General features: G+C 44.0%; 1 protein-coding gene across 1 annotated transcript in view; it reads right to left on the reverse strand.

The window, feature by feature from the left end:
- The window catches only part of ebf1a (EBF transcription factor 1a), a 311,927-nt gene that overhangs the window by 175,574 nt on the left and 128,303 nt on the right, over nucleotides 1–8,050 (reverse strand). The gene's annotated exons all lie outside the window — the stretch shown is intronic.

Genomic DNA, 8,050 nt, shown 5'->3' on the forward strand with positions numbered 1-8,050 from the left:
GGACCGGTCACTCTGCTCTGCCCATAGGAATGAGTGAGAGTGTGAGGAATTACTGTCAGAGCTGGACCAAAGCGGGGACAGAAGGCGGCTCCCACGGCCCAGGAAGGAGAACAAAGGCGTTCAGTCCTAGCCATTATTTTAAGTCGATAACGTTATAACTCAAGTCTAGACAGTGTATACATTGAGTCTCTGTAATGTTTAGAGAAATATACATTAAGGAAAATAGTGTGCTTCATTTTTGTTTAAACAAAGGCTCTGCTGAATTTAAACATACAGTGGTACTTTGTCTTGATTTATCATATTCAAGTGAAATTAATTCAACCCCCGTGGCAGTTATAGTAGTGGATACGAGGTATAATTAATAATATTTAAGGCTGAATAGTAGAGCTATTGTTAAGGAGTGGAGGGGGGTTCTTTTACATGTTCTTAACAAAGCAACTTGTTGTGATTTTGGGCATTACAAAAATCAATTGACTTGAATTAATTTTATCTTTCGAACTGTTTTCCCCCTAATTATTACAGAAGTCAAGACACACACTCAGGGCAAGTCGCCTTTCCAGTATTACAGTCCTCATCTAAGGAACGGCCCGCTGGAGAAGCCCAGGGCCAAAGAAAATAATCAGGTTTTAAGGCTCAGACCCACCTTTTTATTTATGTATGTATTCAAATGTATTCAATTTATTTATTTCATGCTTACTATTTTATAGAAATAAATCCCCTTGGTATCATCCCTTTTTCTAACCCCTGGTCCTCTACCAGAGGCCGGGGGCTTGAGGGTTGATGGCAACATCAGGAAAAGGGAACATGAGAAACTGGAGAAATGCCAAGGGCTCAATGGAAGGTGAAGGCAAAAGTGCACTTGGGGCAGAGCCCTCAAGCTCCCTGGGCCCCGAGCTTAAAGAAAGGGATGAGACCCAATGAGACCGTCCTCAGGGATGAGACCGTCCTCAGGGATGAGACCGTCCTCAGGATGAGACCGTCCTCAGGATGAGACCGTCCTCAGGGATGAGACCATCCGCGGAGAGAGAGAAGGGACTTGTTATATCTGCTCCTCTGATGGTGCTTCCTCAACTGTGTGTGCATGAGACAGTTGTGTGTGTGTGATGTTTGGTTTGGTGGGTCAGGGGGTTGTAGTGTGGTTGTGTGAGTCAGGGGGTTGTAGTGTGGTTGTGTGGGTCAGGGGGTTGTAGTGTGGTTGTGTGGGTCAGGGGGTTGTAGTGTGGTTGTGTGGGTCAGGGTGTTGTAGTGTGGTTGTGTGGGTCAGGGGGTTGTAGTGTGGTTGTGTGAGTCAGGGGGTTGTAGTGTGGTTGTGTGGGTCAGGGGGTTGTAGTGTGGTTGTGTGGGTCAGGGGGTTGTAGTGTGGTTGTGTGGGTCAGGGGTTGTAGTGTGGTGTGTGGGTCAGCGGGTTGTAGTGTGGTTGTGTGGGTCAGCGGGTTGTAGTGTGGTTGTGTGGGTCAGCGGGTTGTAGTGTGGTTGTGTGGGTCAGCGGGTTGTAGTGTGGTTGTGTGAGTCAGGGTGTTGTAGTGTGGTTGTGTGGGTCAGCGGGTTGTAGTGTGGTTGTGTGGGTCAGCGGGTTGTAGTGTGGTTGTGTGGGTCAGGGTGTTGTAGTGTGGTTGTGTGGGTCAGCGGGTTGTAGTGTGGTTGTGTGGGTCAGCGGGTTGTAGTGTGGTTGTGTGGGTCAGCGGGTTGTAGTGTGGTTGTGTGGGTCAGGGGGTTGTAGTGTGGTTGTGTGGGTCAGGGGTTGTAGTGTGGTTGTGTGGGTCAGGGTGTTGTAGTGTGGTTGTGTGGGTCAGGGGTTGTAGTGTGGTTGTGTGGGTCAGGGGGTTGTAGTGTGGTTGTGTGGGTCAGGGGGTTGTAGTGTGGTTGTGTGGGTCAGGGGGTTGTAGTGTGGTTGTGTGGGTCAGGGGGTTGTAGTGTGGTTGTGTGGGTCAGGGGGTTGTAGTGTGGTTGTGTGGGTCAGGGGGTTGTAGTGTGGTTGGGTGGGTCAGGGGGTTGTAGTGTGGTTGTGTGAGTCAGGGGGTTGTAGTGTGGTTGTGTGGGTCAGGGGGTTGTAGTGTGGTTGTGTGGGTCAGGGGGTTGTAGTGTGGTTGTGTGAGTCAGGGGGTTGTAGTGTGGTTGTGTGGGTCAGGGGGTTGTAGTGTGGTTGTGTGGGTCAGGGGGTTGTAGTGTGGTTGGGTAGGTCAGGGGGTTGTAGTGTGGTTGTGTGGGTCAGGGGGTTGTAGTGTGGTTGTGTGGGTCAGGGGGTTGTAGTGTGGTTGTGTGGGTCAGGGTGTTGTAGTGTGGTTGTGTGGGTCAGGGGGTTGTAGTGTGGTTGTGTGGGTCAGGGTGTTGTAGTGTGGTTGTGTGAGTCAGGGGGTTGTAGTGTGGTTGTGTGGGTCAGGGGGTTGTAGTGTGGTTGTGTGGGTCAGGGGTTGTAGTGTGGTTGTGTGGGTCAGGGGGTTGTAGTGTGGTTGTGTGGGTCAGCGGGTTGTAGTGTGGTTGTGTGGGTCAGCGGGTTGTAGTGTGGTTGTGTGGGTCAGCGGGTTGTAGTGTGGTTGTGTGAGTCAGGGTGTTGTAGTGTGGTTGTGTGGGTCAGCGGGTTGTAGTGTGGTTGTGTGGGTCAGCGGGTTGTAGTGTGGTTGTGTGGGTCAGGGTGTTGTAGTGTGGTTGTGTGGGTCAGCGGGTTGTAGTGTGGTTGTGTGGGTCAGCGGGTTGTAGTGTGGTTGTGTGGGTCAGCGGGTTGTAGTGTGGTTGTGTGGGTCAGCGGGTTGTAGTGTGGTTGTGTGAGTCAGGGGGTTGTAGTGTGGTTGTGTGGGTCAGGGTGTTGTAGTGTGGTTGTGTGGGTCAGGGTGTTGTAGTGTGGTTGTGTGGGTCAGGGGGTTGTAGTGTGGTTGTGTGGGTCAGGGGGTTGTAGTGTGGTTGTGTGGGTCAGGGGGTTGTAGTGTGGTTGTGTGGGTCAGGGGGTTGTAGTGTGGTTGTGTGGGTCAGGGGGTTGTAGTGTGGTTGTGTGAGTCAGGGGGTTGTAGTGTGGTTGTGTGGGTCAGGGGGTTGTAGTGTGGTTGTGTGAGTCAGGGGGTTGTAGTGTGGTTGTGTGGGTCAGGGGGTTGTAGTGTGGTTGTGTGGGTCAGGGGGTTGTAGTGTGGTTGTGTGAGTCAGGGGGTTGTAGTGTGGTTGTGTGGGTCAGGGGGTTGTAGTGTGGTTGTGTGGGTCAGGGGGTTGTAGTGTGGTTGGGTGGGTCAGGGGGTTGTAGTGTGGTTGGGTGGGTCAGGGGGTTGTAGTGTGGTTGGGTGGTTGTGGACATGTGGGATTGTTTTTAATGTATTATGAAGCTTTTACTTAAGTTTGATTGATTGATTCACAAACCAAAGTACTCTCTGTGCCAGTCCCAAGCCAGAAGATAATGTGTGTATAAGTAATGTACTGCTCACTGGTTTTTACTGGCTCTCTTATCAGAAAATATTTGATGCACAAAATCTCAAAGAAAAGAGGAATTGGATGGATGAAGATATATTCAACACTTTGTATCAAGTGTTAATTCAACCCTCTGCAATCCAATACTTTAAATTGAACTGTTTAATTAAAACTTTCTTATTGAATGGGGGTAAAAAGCTGAAGAAACAAAGAGCCTGGAAACCTCCCCCGTCTCTCTCTGCTCTGTCGCCTCACACTTCTCTGGCCACTCTGCGCCTCGGCTTTGTTTTAACTGTCACTCAGACCTTTACTTAAGGCTGACATCATTGCCTTCTTTTCTTTCCCCCAGACAAGAATTTCTGAGTGTCAGCTAATAGAGTGCAGCACATTACTCTCTTCTAGGCTTTAATCACGGTCAAATAAAGTAAATGGACATGCAATATAACTTTGAATAAAATTGTACTTCTCAGACACCATCATTCTACTTCAGAATCAGAATCTTCCACTTGAATTATATATTTCACAGTGTTTTTGTTATTCTTCCCACGGCAAATCCTTCTACGAGCAACAAAAGCTTTCTGTTTGTAGTATCTAGGTTGTGAGCGTGCTAAATTAAAATGTAAATGTATTCTGTTTGTACTGCGAGTTTAGCTGAGAAAAGACAACTTCATAGTATTTCGTGTCTTAATGTGATGCTGATTTAATTCATTTCTTTTATTTGATAACTCTATTTCTTTTGCTGGTCGGCTGCATGTCTGTATTAGAAATAATTTCCTCTTGGGGATGAACAAAAGTAACTCTGATTCTTAATGACACTATTCATTGATTTGTACATTTGTATTTCTTGCACTGCCACTTCAGATAACATTATTTTCTCATTATACATGTAAATGACCAGGTTTTATGCATATTTAATATGCAGGCCTTTCATTTACATTAACTCTACAGTATAAATCAGATTATATTACTCTACTTACCGATACTAGTTTCTCCAATTAGTTTTAGTTTTACTTCTCTACTGATGCAATCTTACAAATAACATGCCAGGATTAGTTTTAGCCATGTCACAGTGTAGTTTCACGTTGTGCTGTTTCAGTTGCGCCTGTTGTCGCTTCGATTGTGCTTGTTCAGGTTGCGTTATTGTAAAGTCCACTCTTCAACACACTCACCATGTTAGTGCAAAAAATACCTTCAACCACAGACACTACCCAACTTAGTTAGAAGTGATTATATATTTACTCCAGTTTAAACAAATTCCCTCCTTAGTGCAACAGCGGTTCAAGTCTCTCTGATATATTAAGTTATACATAGTAACACCGGGCCTTTAGTGTGAAGGATGAGAAGCATATGCAGTTGTTGATTCAATGAGAGCGTCCTGTGTGAGAAAGGAAACACTACAGTGCGGATAATACGTCTGAAACATACGGCTGTTATTGCCGTAGTGGGCCAATCATCTGACAGAAAAGACAGCAGCAATTTGCCCCGAGGATCAATGCGACAATGGGAGCCCGCGCGCCACTTGATTGTACTGCAAGCGATTATTTGTATTTTTGATGGTTCTTGAACAATCGGGCCTTTACAGTACTTGTGTAACAACCTCTGGTCCGTTCTTGGGTGAACCAGTACGACTGTCTGGGGCATCAAGGTTCAGTCGTGAGTCTGAATGAGGAAGTGAAATATAATCGCAGAAGGAAACACAGACAGACCGTCCCGCTGCTATGTGCCAACAATATCAGTGGCCTTGGAGATGCACTGTGTGACACGCTTGTCTCCATGGAGATAAGAATAGGAATATACACAACACTTACAGCGCTTTTAAAGATACCCAAAGATGCTTAAGATGAGACAAATATAGACAAAGATAAGTGACTCTTTCAGGTGAGGGTTTTTTCTTGTGTACTTCGCATTGACTCTTAGAAACCATAGATTGGACACCTTTAAATAGTAAACTTAAAATAGTAAATGACTGAGATGTTGCTTCCACTTTGCCCCTATAGTATCTTGTCTCTTGTTATGTACTCAAATAACATTTACAAAATAAATAAAAGCTTGTTTGTTTTGTCTGTTTTTCCACTCATTTTGCCTCGGGTTCTGTCCTTTTAAGACATGGCTGGAGGTGTTTGAAGGTGTTTTAAAGTCCAGCAAACAGTTGTTGTCACATTTTGGCGTTGACATTAAACAGCAGACGGAGCAGTTCTCTAGTCCATTAGCATTCCCTAGCACGCTTCAGTGTTTACCAATGAGAGGAAAATATGTTTTAAGCCGAAGCAAAGCCAGGCCTAAAAAGGAGTTAAAGGTCTGTGTGTTGTGAGGAAACAGCGAGGAGACTAACTAGGCGTGTGGGTATAGACTAAATGGACTTATGGCCGACGTCCAGTGTCTCATAACGCACGAGGGAGTGTCGAGTGTTGCAGAATCCCCCCAGGGCTGGAGTCAAGACTGAGGCATTTGGAGAACCTGTCAAGCGAGCAAACCGAAGTCTGCGATGCTTTTTCATTCAAGTTCACGTGGGATTTGGGGTCTGTCTATTCTGCTTCTGGGTGTGAGTTTCTGCATTCATATCAAAATCTGAACTTTACTAGTTTGGTCGTTTTACAAACTTTCTCAAATGTAAGGAAAAGTCTTACTATTGTAGGTTTGTAGTACGAAGGTGAAACTAAAGTGATATAATGACTGAAACTAACACAATAATTATAACAATATGCTTTCATCAATCATGCTGCCTGACTAATCAATGGACACACTTTATCTGATGTTTACTGTCTTAAAATTGTGAAAACTAGATCTAGTTCAGTTTAAACGGTTTATAGCGGTCCAAACTTATTCCTCACTTTCCTAACACATCCCTATAGCAGCACACAGCGTTCTCATTCTGACCCTTAGAGCTGTGTTTACATCATATCTGTACTGGGACAAAACAGATCCTTGGTGTCACTCAGAATTTTGATTTCCAAAAGTGAAATGATATTATTCAACCCTGCTCCAGAAACAGAGGGGAGCTCCGAGGGAAGCCGGGAAAAGCCCCGCTGCAGATCAATCATGACCTTCTCAGTGTGGCTCTCTTATATCTAACATAGTACTTTTCTTATTTGTTGTGCATTGTCCACAATCGTCTTTGATATTCAACTAAACTGGTGGTAGAAATGGGAACTATAGGTTTCAGGCATAAGACTTCCTTCCTGTTTTGTCATGGCAACAGTCCGATCTATGTTGTTAAAGCAATAGCTATTCAAGTCTAAATATTGTGTATTTTGAATGGGGAAAGGTCAGTAAGGAATCATTCGCCTGAAACCCATAGATAGACGGTACATACAAAGTTTAAATGTTTAACTGATCAATAAAAGTAATTTAAAAGTGCATTCACGTTACATTAACCTCCATCAAGACATTTACAGGCACATTTTAACACGTTTCTGATAGATTACTTTGATATAATCTGATTATATCGTCACTGTGATGAAAACAAAATAATCCAAATTGTTTTTAATGTGTGAATACAAACTGTTGGCCATATTAATATCCCAGTAGATCTTATTTCACATGGGATCTGTTACAAAAAGGATAATCAAATCTCTTTAAGCTACACATACAACATACTCACTGCTTCAGAAGCACGTGTCCATTAGTATGCTCTGTATGACCGTTATGTCGGTGTGAAAATGAAGGCTCTCTAACATGCCTGGTAGTCCCGTGCACAATGTCCCTTACCCCACCCTAATCTCACTGACAAACCCTCAACAAAACCCTCATGTCAAGCCCGGGATGTCAAGGGATTTGAGACATAGATCCAGTTTCATGTTGTTTTGAGATGGTTTTAACAGGACAGCCAGCTTATAACTCTTCTTTACTTTGCACATTGTGTCCTCGTGACCAAAGCAAACCATACACTGAAAACTGCATGAGAAATAAATATGCGATGAGACTTTTGAGGTCAGAGCGTTTGCATACATTTACACACAGCACAAAGCAGGAAATGAAAGATGGGGTAAAAGATTGAATGATGATGTTGGATGGTACTTCCCTAAACTCCCTCTATAGTTGTTACATCAGAGGCAATGTTATACTATGGAAAGAAATTACGTTATCATGACAAAAAAGCAGCAAATTTATAAAAATGTATAACACAGTTTGCTTTTGCTGCCATTTTTTTTATAAAATCATCTTGAATTGTTTATAATGGGGCTCTTTTAGTTTGCTCTTTTAATTGAACATCAACTTCAGTCCCACAAGACTAGAAATAACCCAGGGGATTCTTAAAAGGAAGAACAATACGCCGCTTGTTTCAGAACCAATTCAACATGTTGTTTTCACCCCGGTTGAAGGAACAAATGTGCAAATCTGCAGCTGATCTGTATTCTGATGGTGGATGCAAACACTGTGTCGTGCGGCTCAGGGCCTCAGCGTGCAAACAACAGGAAAACACATTCATTTCCTTGTAATAAAGGATCTATTTTGACACACAATATTCAAAACTTGTGAATAACATGGCTATTATTACTAAGTTGAAACTGGACACTCCTTTCACTTCCTCATTCACACTTTTTTTGTTGTTGAATATTCTGACTTCTGCAGTTTTGTTTGAGGCAGGTTTTCTTGCACTGGAAATGCAATAAAACGAGAGGACTCATTGTCTTTTACTGCCGACACGTGGACATAGACG

Source organism: Eucyclogobius newberryi, unplaced genomic scaffold (genome assembly GCF_026437365.1).
Source record: "Eucyclogobius newberryi isolate DKJ021-1_F unplaced genomic scaffold, fEucNew1.0.hap1 SCAF_11, whole genome shotgun sequence".
In the NCBI taxonomy this organism is placed as follows: domain Eukaryota; kingdom Metazoa; phylum Chordata; class Actinopteri; order Gobiiformes; family Gobiidae; genus Eucyclogobius; species Eucyclogobius newberryi.